The sequence below is a fragment of the Dermacentor albipictus genome, chromosome 1 (genome assembly GCF_038994185.2).
Source record: "Dermacentor albipictus isolate Rhodes 1998 colony chromosome 1, USDA_Dalb.pri_finalv2, whole genome shotgun sequence".
NCBI lineage: Eukaryota > Metazoa > Arthropoda > Arachnida > Ixodida > Ixodidae > Dermacentor > Dermacentor albipictus.
The window spans coordinates 153,990,628-154,005,358 of record NC_091821.1 but is presented as its reverse complement, the minus strand read 5'-3'; the positions used below and the strand labels follow the sequence as shown (position 1 = coordinate 154,005,358).

At 50.6% G+C, this 14,731-nt stretch overlaps 1 long non-coding RNA gene across 1 annotated transcript; it reads left to right on the top strand.

Moving 5' to 3' along the window:
• The first annotated feature begins 426 nt into the window (after positions 1-426).
• LOC139056012 (uncharacterized) lies at positions 427-13,805 on the top strand. The gene is made up of 5 exons (XR_011512091.1): positions 427-463; positions 11,782-11,950; positions 12,658-12,743; positions 12,807-12,995; positions 13,703-13,805. It is a non-coding gene; the product is annotated as an uncharacterized lncRNA (long non-coding RNA).
• Positions 13,806-14,731: the final 926 nt, after the last annotated feature.

Below are 14,731 nucleotides of genomic sequence, written 5' to 3'. Positions count from 1 at the left end.
GGAGAGCTGTTTGAGCGATGTCTGCGGCAGTTAAACAGGCGAAGCTATGTAGTTTCGGCACGCTAGAAGAACCTATAATAAGGGATCAGGTTTTTGCCACAAACAACTCGAAGATCAGAAAGAAAATGCTGCGAGAAAAGGACCTAACTTTATAGAAGGCGGAGCAGATGTGCAAAGCAGCCGAGGATTCATCGCGACAGAATGCTGCTGGGCCGAGTGAAACGCTGCAAGTGGACTATGCCCACAGGGCTGAGCGCAACCCGAAAAGGTTTCGGTGCCGGCAATGCAACAAGGAGCATGCACAAAGGGAATGTCTAGTGTATGGAAAGATATGCTATGCATGCGAGAAGCTGAGCCATTTTGCTGTATACACTGCACGCGTCGCCAGAGTCAACAAATAGACCAAGTAAAAGAAGATAAGGCAGAGGACGGGTTCGACAATTTGGATATCGGCGTCTGCGAGGTGAGTGACGGTGCAAGCGCAGATTGGACAGTGAGTGGAAAGGTATGCGGCCACGGAATCAGATTCAAGGTGAACACATTTTCACAAGGCAACATAATTCTTTTGTCTCTTTTCCGCCTTTAAAAAAAAGCTGCAGAACTGCAGAAAAGCACTGCAGTTTTGAAAGCGTATAATGTCAGTGCCCTCAAGCATGTCGGATATGGCAAAGAGCTTCTTTTGATGAACGATGTGGCACACGCCGTGACCTCCTTCGTAGTCAAGAAAGGCCGCCAGGCCATACTAGGGCTGCAGACATGTCAGCAATTTGCGCTCGTTCGAAAGCTGTGGATACGGTGAAATGGATCGAGTCGGCAACGGAAAAGGCCTTTCGAGACATGTTTCAGGCTACGGGCTGTGTAGAAAAGCGATACTGGATGGTCCTGCGGGCAGATGCGGTTCCTGTTGTCCACCCAGCCCGACAGGTACCCTTGTCCCTCAGGGAGCCTATTCGATAAGAACTTGAGCGCATGGAAGTGGCTTCTATTATCAAGAATGCCAACAAGGGAAGAGATTGAGGCAGAGCTGTCGGGTGCAAAATTTTTTCCCGGTTAGATGCCAAGGCAGGCTTCCACCAAATTCCGTTGGACGAAGCTACTTCGCGAGCGCGCACTTTTGCGACAGCATTTGGGCGTTACCGTTTTCTGCGTCTTGGAATACCATCAGCGAGCGAAGTTTTCCAGAAAACACCAACAAATATTTGAGAGATTGGCAGGCGTTCATATATACATAGACATTTTAGTCTGAGGCGACAGCGAGCAGCAGCATAACGAACGCCTGCATGCAGTGCTGAAACGGACAGAACAAGTAGGCCCCAGCCACGGCGGCCGCATTTCGATGGGGGGGGGGGGGGGATGTGAAAACACCCGTGTACTTAGATTTAGGTGCACGTTAAAGAAGCCCAGGTGGTAAAAATTTCCGGAGTCCTCCACTGCGGCGTGCCTCATACTCAGAAAGTGTTTTTTGCCCGTAAAACCCCACAATTTTAAACAAGCGGGTCTGACTTTGAACCTGTGGAAATGCGTGTTTGGTTTGAAAGAAATTGAGTTCTTGGGTGACGTAATAGGGGAGCATGGATACGCATGGAATGGGCGCTTTCAACCAACCTGGTTGAAAGCGCCCATTCGGTATCGACATCCACAGATAGGCATTTGCTGCGCAGAATGTTGGGTGTTGTCTACTATTATCGCAAGTATGTCCCGTGAATGAGTGATAAGACCACCTTGCTGAGGAGCCTCGTAAAGGAAAACGTCATGTTTGAGCGGACCGCTGCGCATGAGCGTGAATTGGCAGACAAACCCTCCGGTCCTCGTGCTCATTGACGAAGCAAAGGACACGAAGACCCCTGCGTACGCTTCGGGGACTGGTTTAGGTGCGGCACTGCTGCAGCGACATGGAAGTGACTGGCGACCAGTGACGTATGCGTCGAGGACCGTAACTGATCGCGAAACATGTTATTCGCAAATCGAAAAGGAAACGCTGGGTATAGTGTTCACATGCGAGGAGTTTCATTTCGTTTATGGTCGAAAGGTACGGATCGAAACTGACAATAGACCCCAACTTGCCATTCCCAAAAGGACTTTGGAGACATGCCACTACGATTGCAGCGATTTTTCATCAGGCTTTTACAATATGACTACAATTTGTAGTGCGTGCCTGGCAAGGACCTGGTTCTGGCGGACATGTTGTCGCTTGCACCTGTGCCATCACAGTCGGCGAGTGCACCAACAGACGCCCACATCATGCTGTACAGGTCGTCTCCAGCATCGTAAGCACGCCAATGAAATTGTGCCTGGAAAAGGAAACTATAATGACCCGTACTTAAGCGAGGTGAGAGCAAATTTCAAAGGGTGCCACCGTCGAAGGTGAACTCAAGCCCGGAGAATTATGTGTGGTAGAAGGAATACTACTGAAGGGCTGCAAAGTAGTCATATCTAAAGCTATGAGAGGAGAAATTCTTCAACGAATTCCCGAAGGACTCCTCGGACTGAATAAATGTAATGCCAGAGCGCGGAGATGGGTATTCTGGCCTGGACTCAGTAGTGCTACTCATGTGTTCATGCGGGGGTGCAGTACTTGCCAAAAGTATGCATATTATCAGCAGGGTGAGCCCCTTCTCATGCAGCTCACCCCGGATAGGCCATTGCACCTTGTCCGAATTGACTTTTCACAGTTTGGGGGAGCCTCCTATGTGATGGTATACAATGCCCACTCCAATTTCTCTGATATAGAGAATCGGAGGCACAACGTCAAATGAAGTCATAGCCAAAATATCTATTTTCTCGCACTACGGCCTCCTGGTTCAAGTACGTACTGACAATGGGCCCCTGTTTGGATCGCAAGAGTTCCGTGTGTTTTCACAAATATAGTACTTTCAGTAGTTTGCATCGAGTCCAGATTCCCCGCGATCAAATGGATTGGCAGAGAAGGGGGTCCAGGTTGTTACGATGGATGGATGAATACAACTAAATTGAATGTCCTGCAAGGTTTAACGTGACCCGGGGTTAGGTCTCCCACGGGGGAACGTCAAGGCCCTGCCTCAACGCCGCTTCACGGGCTTGCTGGACTGCCCACGTTTGGATGCCGAGGCCTGACATGCGCAGAGCGGCGGCCCACCTCGACGACAGGGTTTCAGGAGCAACTGCTATACTTCCTACAACTACATTGCACGCCTACAGCATGTGTTTGAGGGTTGCTGGTCCTTCCTGGCACAATTTGCACGTGTCGTCGTGATGCTTATCTAGGAAGATACCTTTCAGATGGAATGGGTTAGGGAAGGAGTTCAGCTCTAGACGACGGCCTGCCTCCTGTTCAATTTGGGACTCGGCGGTGAGTATATCCTTCTGGCGTTTAGGTATGCACTGGTTATGTCATTGTATTTAGTGAGCCTGTCCCGTTCTGCGCGAGGAGTATTCGCTATCGTGCGAGAGGCGTTGCCCTAATCGGCGCGGCGGGTCATGTCTCGCGCCGTCCGGTGCGCCGTATCGTTTAAGTTCGCGAGCGCGTCGCCTTCCGTGGTGATGTGCGCGGGGAACCATACGATCATTGAGCTCGCGGTTTTGGATTTGCCCACTTTGGCCAGAATGGCCAGGGCTTCCTTGGAAATTCTACCTTTGGCGTAGTTCTTTACTGCCGTTTGCGAGTCGCTTAGTACGACTTCACATTTCTGTTCAGTGAGGGCCAGCGCGTCGCTACGTCCTCCACTATTTCCGGGTATTTGGTGCATACACTGCATGCGATTCTGATTTTGGTGTCTGTGTCTATGGCTACGGCGGTGCATTTATGGCCGTTCGGATATTCGGCTGCGTCGAGAAAGCGCGCGTTTCTCTTCTTGCCGAGTGAACGGAGCAGAGCCTCGGCTCTTGCCTTTCTTCTGCCTCGGCCGAGAGCCAGATGTGCGACTCCTGTGGGTGCGAGGAAACCATCGAGCACCTATTATGTACCTGCCCTCGCTACGATGTACAACGCCTCTCTCTGTGGGCAACTTTACACCGACTGGACTCAAGACCGTTCACCGAGTCAAAGATACTAGGACCGTGGCCACACCCGTCACTGGCACCGAAAAGCGATTCGTGCACTATAGTACAACACTTGTGCACCGGCTTAAGAGACCGTTTATAGTGTCCCTGTGAATAGTGTCCCTCCCACACGCACTCAGTGCTTACTCTCTCAACTTTTTCCTCTTTCTATTCCCCTTTCCCCCACCCCCAATGTAGGGTAGCAACCCGGGTGCGCTTCTGGTTGACCTCCCTGCCTTTCCTGTCCTTGCTTTCTCTCTCTCTCTGCTTCGGTTGTAATCAGGGTGCACGTTTCTTGGGTTGTTTGTCACCGTAACGGTGTCTCTGATTTTGTTGAGAGAGAGAGCAAATTATAAATGAAAGGTAGGGAGGTTAACCAGGACTGAGCCCGGTTGGCTACCCTACACTGGAGAAAGGGAAAAGGGGATGGAAAGATTAAAAGAAGAGAAAGTCCACTGGGGATATCCTTCAGTCACTCAGTCCGGATCACAGACGCTGACTCAATCCTGTAGCTTTCAAATATCGCAGCAGCGCTTTTGTGGCCTTTGGTAGCTGCGATATGCGAGGCCATGGTCCCAAGATCTTGTTCAAGGTGAACGGTTTTCTATCTAACAGGTTGAGAGCTGTGCAGATATCTTGTCTCTCATTTTCAAAAGATGCGCAGTAGCACAGCAGATATTCTATAGTTTCCTCGACACCGCAGGCATTGCACTCGGCGCTATCAGCCATTCCAATCAAAAACGTATATGCATTCGTGAATGCGACGCCCAATTGTAAGCGGCACAGCATTGTTTCCTCATTACGCGGAAGCCCTGGTAACAGCCGCAGTTGCATAGATGGATTGCGGGAATGCAATCGATGTTGAGTGAAATCAGGTGTGTGCCACTACTCCAATGTCAAACGGTGCGCTGGTTGTGGTACGTTGTGCCGACCTTGTTCATGATGTGCCCTCCCGCGAGATGCGAGATGCTAGCTGCAAGATGCGTTGTACTTCGGCTATTTCAATCAGGATGTTTTGTGTGCCCAGCTGGGCCAGGAGCTCGGTGCTCGTCGATTCCAGGAGGCCCAGGGCTATCTTGTACGTTTTCCTGATGAGCGTGTTGATCTTGTTCTTTTCCGCGACGTACCAGTTGTGGTAGGCAGCTACGTAGGCGGCTACGTAGGCAATGTGGCTGACAACGGAGGAGTGGATCAGTCAAATGACGTTTTCTTCCTTCATGCCCGTGTGTCTGTTGGTTATCCTCTTTATGAGCCTCGTGGCGCTGGTGACTTTTCCTTCGATCTTCCTCACGGTTTCGCCGTTAGCTCCGCTGGTCTCAATGATCATTCCGAGGATTTTGATCTTGTTAACTTTGGGGATTGCGTTTCCGTCTTAGGTATGCAGGCCGATTTCCTGGCACTCCCGGGGTCCCGTGTAGTTCTATGGTGGCATGCCTCTGCGCGTGGGCCGGTAAGGGAGCAGTTCGGACTTGCTCGGGGAGCAATTGAGTCCTGCTCCTTGGAGATACCCTTCGACTTTGTGAATGGCCGTTTGTAGTGCGTTCTCAATTTGGCCATCACTGCCGTGGTCCGCCCAGATCATTATAATGTCTGCATATTGTAAAGTTTGGAGTCGAGCATGAAATAGATGGCAGCTGGCCCATGCCGTCGTCCAACTTATCCACGCTGAGGACGTTGTTGAAGGGAAGGATTGCTTCTCATCGAGGACGAGGAATATGGGTTCATTTACAGTATATACGTAAGGACGTTGCAGTTCATCAGTCTAGCATGACTGCGAGAGAAAAGCACCCTCAGCAGCCGCACAACAGCTGCTTATAAACACTCCGTCCTCCCTAGATCCCTAGGTGAGGGAAAATGGCAGTTCACCGCCAATTAGTAGCGTCCAACGTCATCATAGTCGACCCGCCTTTTTGGAGGAGGGTTACACACACTTCCGCACAGGTTTTACTGACCACGCCAAGCTGAGGGGGTTCTTGGAGACACGAGGTCTTGGCTCCAGCAGGCGCCTCTTCATCCCAGTGTTGATCCCGCAGACAATGGCCACCGCGTCTGTCCCTGACTTCTAAGCCCCGTGAGACGGCGGCGCAAAATATCTTTCAGTGGCTCCCTTGCTTCAAACAGCGGACATAGCGAATCCACGAACAATGCTTGGTCCGCCGACCGCGTTTAGTCATAGCGGCGCCGAGGGGGAGGGGGGGGGGGGGTGACGCGGCACATCGTCGTCCCTTCGAAACGAGTCACCGCGGCACGTGGCGAAGGCTTCCATGGTTTCTTCGGGGAAGCTCGCCACGCTCGCAGCTGCAGCTGGCTGAGAAAACATTACATGTCGGTGCCTCTGCAGGCCGTTCCTAACAATATATAGCATGGTAGATTGCTTCGATTTCCCGTAGTTTGCTGGAGAGACCCAGCATGACCAGGATGAAAAGGAGCGGAGATATAACTGAGCCTTGGGAGGTACCTGCACTTCCCTGGGTCCTTTCTTCGGACTCGAGGTCGCCAACCGTCCGGGTGGCTCAGAAAGTCCCTCACGTAGTTGCAGGCCCTTTCCCCAGGCTCAGATTAGAAACTTGTTTCAGGATCGACTCGGGAGCGACGTTGTCGAATGCTTTCTCCAGGTCTAGCCCTAGGATGGCTCTGGTATTTTTTGTCTTGTCAAGGACCTGGTTCTTCAGTTGTAGCATGACGTCTTGCGTTGACAGGCGGGATGGGAAGCCTATCATGGTGTGGGCGTAGGCCTCTGTCTCTTCTAGATGGCTGTTGATACGGTTCAGGAAGGCGTGTTCCAAGACCCACGCACGACGTGAGAGAGATTGGGCGTAGGTTCTCCAAGCTCGACGGCTTTCCGGGCGTGGGTATGACGACTGCCTTGGACCTCTTCCACTGCTCCGGGATGCGGACTTCTTTCCAGCTCTTGTTCATATAGCCCGTGAGTTTGGCGACAGATTTGTCATCCAGGTTTCTGGGCGTTTTGTTTTTAACCCTGTCTGGTCCTGGGGCTGACTTGCCGTTGAGCTCTTAGAGTGCCGTTCTGATTTCCGCCTCACTAAAGTCTTCACCTAACCTGGGATTGGGACTGCCAGTGTACCCGCCGTGCTCGACCATTGGCCGTTACGGAAGGTACTTGTCTCAGGGTTTCATGACGATTTGCTTCTCGCTCGCCGCCCCTTCCTCTTTGTGCAGAAGTCTCTGCATGTCGGTTATTTGCTTGGATTTTCTTTGGGTGTCGCCCAGCAGGTGCCTGAGCAGACGCCACGTACTTCCGTTATGGTGTTGGCCATCCGCGGCGTTGCAGACTTCGTCCCACTGTTGCTTGCTCAAGGTTTTGCAGTGCTCTTCGATTTGTTTGTTTAGTTCAGCTATCTCTTTCCTCAGCTTCCAATTGAGCCGTTGGCCTTGTCATCGGGTGTGTATGGATTTCTTGGCTTCCCAGAGGTGAGCGAGGCGACTATCCATGCTCTCTGTCAGGATTTCGGGTGTAATGGTTTGCGTGGCCTCCCCGACATCCCTGGTCAGGTCCGCGATCCATGTGTCAGTGTCGCCGATCGGCTCGTCGTCTAGCCTGATGTTCCGGCGCTTACGGAACTTGTCCCAGTCTGTCCATTTGGAGCTTTGGCCTGGGGGGTGGTTTCTACTCGGGGGATAGCGATCTAGATGATCATGTGGTCGCTACCTAGGTCTCCTAGGGTGTTTCTCCAGGTAGTCCTCTCGATGTAGAGGTAGCCCTCTCGATGGTTTCTCTCGCAATTGAATTGCCCATTCGCGTTGGGGCGCTCGGATCCATGATGAGCGCGTATTTCATGTCTTGCGAGTCCAGCCAGAACTGTTTGCCTTTGGTTGTGGTGTGACCGTATCCCAAAGTATGGCACGGAGCAATAATCTCATTGTCTATGTTATTGGTGCCTCGCAGTTCTTAGGCAGTTACCCTGGAGACCCCGTGCTTTGGCGCGCCTTTGACCGCGTCTGCCCAGATCACCTTTTCGGGGAGGGCCTAGACCTCTTGAGTGCTTGACGGCGTTGGCTGGATCTCGACCTGGCTCGGCCCGGTCCCGGGATGCGACTGCGGGCTCTGCTCCTCGACCGGCTGTGCTGGCGAGATCGAGGGGCCCCGGTTGCAGTCATCGATCTAGAACTGGCCCTGCCTCTGGATCTGGATGTTGGCTTTTGCAGGGCGGGGGGTTGCTCTCCTCCAGATTCCTTGACTGCATCGAGTTCTGCTTCCGCTTGTGCTCTTTTCCTTTCTCATCTTCGTTTTTTGACGATATGCGGGGTCTTGAACTTTGCTCGGTAGGACTTGCCTGCCGTGGGGTGTTCCCCTCCGCATAGGCGGCATTTTGGGGTGCACTGGTGATTGGGGTCAGGGTTCTTGGCGCCGCAGCCCCTGCAGATCTTGTCCTGGGGATTTGGACAGACGTCCATATGGTGGCCCAGTCCACTGCATTGGTGACATCGAACAGCGAAGCAGAGCGCCTCCGTTCCTGACGAAGGTCAGGAACGGAGGTGCCTTCGAAGGCGATGATGACTGTCGTAGTGTTGCTAAGACGCTTGACTGCTAGGGCTGTCAGGTTCCTGTCATTGGCGATCGTCGAGGTTGTTAAGAGCACATTAAAGAAAACTTATGACTTCCGCGGTGACCTTTGGTTGGATCGTTTAGCCTATGGTTCTTCGCCCCTAGAAGATGGCCGCTCTCTGGGAGAACTGCTGCAAGGCCGGCACCTTCGCACTACCTTGCCCAGTGGCAAGTGCAATGCCCACTGGACACTACAGTGTCCCAGTGGCAAAGCATAACCAGTCTTCGAAGGGCAAGGTACTGCCGCCGCTCAAAGAGGGAACTCCGGTTCGCATTCAATATGGACTGGTCACGCACAATGATAGTAAGCAAGAAATCAGCACCAAGGTGGTACATTGTAAAGACAGAGCACCAGCGGCTGCTTAGGCAAAACAGGCAACACCTGCTGCGCATACCATGAAACGGTGCAAGCGCGGAGGAAGGCCAGGTTGTCGAAAGCCTTGAACAATTGAATAGGGATAAAAGCCAGGACGTCAATCACCCGAATGGCAGGGGCATGGAGACTGTCTAAGCATGGTGGATCCCAGCCGAAACCCGTGAAACAGGCCAGGACGCTCCAAGCCCTCGAGAATAAGTTCACAGGGCCAGACATAGCACGGTGGATCCCACAACAGTAATGCCTGGTAGAGATCATCGTGGTGTCAACTCTGCAGGTCTACGAAAATCAACCAGGCAACGTACGAACCTCGACGGTTGCATTATAACAGCAATTTTCACCACGTTTCATATTTAATATTTGTATCAGCATGAGAAGATGTATCGGATTGTAGTTTATCAGCATGACTGTAGACGTCATACCTAGCATTTCCATACTTTGTTTCCTTTCCGTCTTTTCGTATCGTTTGCTTTAAAAAGGCTGGAAATAAACCGTTGGGCATCTTTTGTGGTGGCAGCCTCAAATCGCAATGATTGCCTGTTTCTTTCAGAGCTATGCTACAGCTGCCAATGGCAATTTACGTGCCCTTTCGCTGCTACAGATGAAAGGCGCCAGTTTTTTCGCTCAATGGGCCATTTAGGCTTTCGCATAAAAAAAAGACCTTGCAGACGGGCAATACTCTGTGATTCCAAAGCAGCCAGGCAATTTTAATGGCTGCCGGGACATTGCGGCGTCCTGGCTAACCACCTTGTCCATGACGCTGCTCGATAAGCTACGCCCGCTTTGAGCGCCGGAAGTATAACATGAACAAGAGTAGACGTTGCAAGAGAGCTTCGCCACCTCGTACATAACATACCGCTTAGTTATGAGAATACTCCGCAGAACTCCACAGATCACTTATACACCCTGTGTGCATCATTATACACTGCAGTTCCCAACAAAATTTTCACGACGTGACACGGCTATGCAGTGTCGACTGTAAATAGGAGCAGCCTGTATTAACTCGTACAACTATCACATTGGAATAGCTGATTCATCCATTTACGCTGAGGGCAGATGTGAAGAGACCATTGATCATCTTCTGTGTCACCGTTCACGCTTCGACAAATAACGCCCGATTATCCAGTGTGCCTTGAGTAGACTGGACGATCAGCCCTTTAAAGAAGCAAGTGTCTTGGGTCCAGGGAGTCTGGCTTCACATCTTATTAGCCCCGATAACTACCCGTGCTCTTCTACACTACCTGAAGGCGACAGACTCGAGTGCCCGACTTTACATATGCTGCACCTAGCTAACCTAGCTTAGTGCATGTGCAAGTGTGATCAAGTCTCATGTCCTTCTGTCCCTCTCTTTCACTCCCCCATCTTTCTCCCCACGTGTAACGTAGCAAGCTGGACAAAGTCTGGTTATATTCACCTTTGTTTCCTTGCCTCCACTTCTAGGAACTTCCTCGTACGTAGGCCGTTCGTGTAACAATTTTGACGTTGTGAAATAACCTACACGGCCTTTTCCATTACGCACAAAATATTGGAGCTTCGTCACTAGAGAGTAATAGCTCAGCCGGCTTACGGGCCAGCGGAGACGCCACTGCGAATGTGCTGTACGCTGGGGCGGGCAGCGTTTTTGCGGAGCGGGCCGCTCGCTCGCTGGTATCCTCTTCCCAGCTTTGCGCGCGCAGCAGAGGAGCGTTTTTGCGAAGCAAACATGGCGACCGCCGGCACGAACAGGGGCATGTAGTCGGCGTCTTCTTCAACTGCGGCGCTGGCTCGCCTGCAGGCGAAAAAGCTTCAGTAATGTTTCACCACTGAAGAGGACATCTGTATCTTGCGAAAGGTTTCAGCAACGAGGCCGTTTGGCGACGGTTTGACTTGGATGACCACGATCGAGAACCTGAAGCGAGCGTGCTGATCTTTTCGCAGTACCTCCAACCTTGTTCGACAGCTGGCGCAGCAAAGCGCTCCGTTCTAGTGTTCCTCTATACGCTCCCGCTGGGAGCATATACAGGGACACCACTAAGTTCTAAAGACACCGCTCGACGCCACTAGACCGAGCGTCGGATTACTGAGCCAAAACTACCTTCCGTAGAGCGCTCCGCTGCCGTCTCCGCTCGCGCGCTGGCCCGTAAATCCGCTCAGCTATATCTTGTACCGCTCTTGCATGATCTGGCAACTTCAGCGCGTGTGTTTGCGGAACAGATATGATAGCGATGAAACACTCACACTGTTTTTATTGCGATAGCAATTATATGGACACTAAAGACGCATTTTTTCCGTCGGCGTTGCCGTAATGTTCGGTAAAAGCCCAAGGGCGATAACACCTCCGCCGCGCGTCGTATGCTGAAAGTGAAAGCGAGCGAGCGAAGTAGACGCTCGCGGCTCAATCTGGCGCGCTCGAAGGAAGAAACCGGAGAGCCAACACGCCTTCCTCCGTCGGCGAGAGGCCATGAGGTGTGGAAGGGAGGGAGCGGGGCGGCGTTGTGCTCCGGTAGCGAATAGTGTTCTTGTACATGCTCCCGCAAGGAGCAGAGTTGCCCATAACCTTTCCGGCGCCGCTCGCACCGCTATTTGTCGAGTGCTATCACGTGTTGCATAATGACGTCAAATGTTCAACTGCGCCGCTGCGAAGCCAGCTTTACGTGCGCGATGCCGACTTTTCGTTTCCGTCAGTTCCATCGACATTGCGATTAGCGGACCGTAGAGCGTGCGTTGCATTCATTGGCTCTGGGCTGTAGGTACGTTATTCGACGATATTAAATCAAGAACCTTGGCGAAGTGATACGAAAGATATCATATTGACACTTGTATTCCGTATGACGGGGTGCAGCGTACCAAACTGCATAAACGGCACGGAAGGTGGCAAAGGTTTTACGCGGTGCCGCGCGGACGGGCAGACGTGCGCCGGCTACCAGTATGTGGCTACTGCGTATCAGCAGAGACCGGCCCGCTCCAGAAGGGACAAGGATATGCGAGATGCATTCGCCTTGTTTACAGAGGTGAGTTTTGCCTTCTTTACACTGAAGCAACATTTATCTCTAGTAATACCCCTGTTAACGCTGAGATACGTACGGGTGGCATGAAAAGTTGTTCGCTTGTACGATTTTTGGTGTATATGTGAAGCGCGACACAGGTGGGGGACAATGAATGAACGACACGTCTGCGTCGCGCTGCACATTTACGCCAAGAATGTTGGTTTACCAACTCGCCGAATTCGCTGTCTTGCTTGTACGATTGTTCTGACTATGAGGCCCTGGAACAGTGCTTTCAAAACAGAGTAAATATTACCGGATACAGTTTACCCGCTGCACCCTGGTTTTTCCCTCCTTTCTTTTTAAAAAATTTTTGTCGGCCTTCTGATTTTTCATGCAACGTTGATTGATGTTCTAGTGTTCATTGTTTTGTAGTAAGCGAAAACCTCGCGCCCTCCCACTTACGAGACAGCTGCGATAGCTTCGGCATTTACCGCCCGCAATATCTTGTTTGTTCGATCGACTTTAGTCGACGTGAGCAATGTAAATTTATGGCTGTGTGTTTAATAACTGCTGCATTATATCACATTGACCCGAGTAGTATGAAAAGATAAAGAAAAATGTATCATGTGTCTGCAATGTGTGAATAAGTACTTTGTAAGTTTGCCATCTTGGCGTGATTAGTGCAATAAAAATAACCTGTTGTTACTCTTAATAGCTTTTTGCCTTTCCAGTTGCTTCGAATTCTGCCCTCCCCCCCCCCCTCTTCCAAAGTTCCAAGAACAAGCACTCTTGCCCTTCTGCCAGCATGCAGCCATTGGTAATTCATTCCCTCGTACAAAATAAATGTGATCTAGACGCTCGTCCATCTTCAATCTTTTAGCACTTGAAGATTTGCTGCTACGAAGCAGCTGGTAAGCCTGCGGTATCAATGAATCGTGAAAATGAGCTTTGCCGCGCGGACGGGCAGACGTGCGCCGGCTACCAGTATGTGGCTACTGCGTATCAGCAGAGACCGGCCCGCTCCAGAAGGGACAAGGATATGCGAGATGCATTCGCCTTGTTTACAGAGGTGAGTTTTGCCTTCTTTACACTGAAGCAACATTTATCTCTAGTAACACCCCTGTTAACGCTGAGATACGTACGGGTGGCATGAAAAGTTGTTCGCTTGTACGATTTTTGGTGTATATGTGAAGCGGGACACAGGTGGGGGACAATGAATGAACGACACGTCTGCGTCGCGCTGCACATTTACGCCAAGAATGTTGGTTTACCAACTCGCCGAATTCGCTGTCTTGCTTGTACGATTGTTCTGACTATGAGGCCCTGGAACAGTGCTTTCAAAACAGAGTAAATATTACCGGATACAGTTTACCCGCTGCGCCCTGGTTTTTCCCTCCTTTCTTTTTAAAAAATTTTTGTCGGCCTTCTGATTTTTCATGCAACGTTGATTGATGTTCTAGTGTTCATTGTTTTGTAGTAAGCGAAAACCTCGCGCCCTCCCACTTACGAGACAGCTGCGATAGCTTCGGCATTTACCGCCCGCAATATCTTGTTTGTTCGATCGACTTTAGTCGACGTGAGCAATGTAAATTTATGGCTGTGTGTTTAATAACTGCTGCATTATATCACATTCACCCGAGTAGTATGAAAAGATAAAGAAAAATGTATCATGTGTCTGCAATGTGTGAATAAGTACTTTGTAAGTTTGCCATCTTGGCGTGATTAGTGCAATAAAAATAACCTGTTGTTACTCTTAATAGCTTTTTGCCTTTCCAGTTGCTTCGAATTCTGCCCTCCCCCCCCCCTCCTCCTCCAAAGTTCCAAGAACAAGCACTCTTGCCCTTCTGCCAGCATGCAGCCATTGGTAATTCATTCCCTCGTACAAAATAAATGTGATCTAGACGCTCGTCCATCTTCAATCTTTTAGCAATTGAAGATTTGCTGCTACGAAGCAGCTGGTAAGCCTGCGGTATCAATGAATCGTGAAAATGAGCTTTGCATAAAATGTGCGCATGTGAACATTTCAAATGCGTTTAAAACTACGTTTCGGCACCGCATATATCGAAAACGTGCAGCTGCTGTGAACGACTGTTGGTGATAAATGACGCTTTGCTAACGGTCCCTGACTTAACCGCCGGCACACTAGTTCTCTTGGCAACGATCAGTAATCGGCTTGTTTCGGCAGCCAAAATGCGCTCACATAATTGTCCACCTTACGCGTGGGAAATTTTCTTTAAACACCATTTGAAACATTTCTTGCCTTCCAGCCTCGGTGATAAAACTTCATATGCATGCCGGAAAACATGGCACCGCTTTTTGTTGCAAGGTACAGCGCGGTTTCATGCGAGCTTTTGAGCTTTTCGAGCCACCGGCATAGTCAGGATTTTATTTCGGGGGATCGAGGGGGCCCTACCCCCTATATATATATATATATATATATATATATATATATATATATATATATATATATATATATATATATATATATATATATATATATATATATATATATATATATATATACGTTCGTGCGTATGTTTGTGTATGTGTATATATGTACATGCAAGCAATATTTCGGTGGTTTGGGACCCTGGGGGAGGGTGCCATTCCGGCTATGCCAATGGTTCGAGCGTAGCCTACATAAAAAGTATCAGCTTGCTCAGCTCTTGCGAACAGTGGGCGCATGTAGCTCGCGATCGGCAGGCAAAAAAGCTAACGGAACACCGCGCGGAATTCGCCTCCTGCACGCGCGAGGAGTGGCTTCACTGCATAGCTGGAACATACTGCGGCCCTATGCGCAACTCT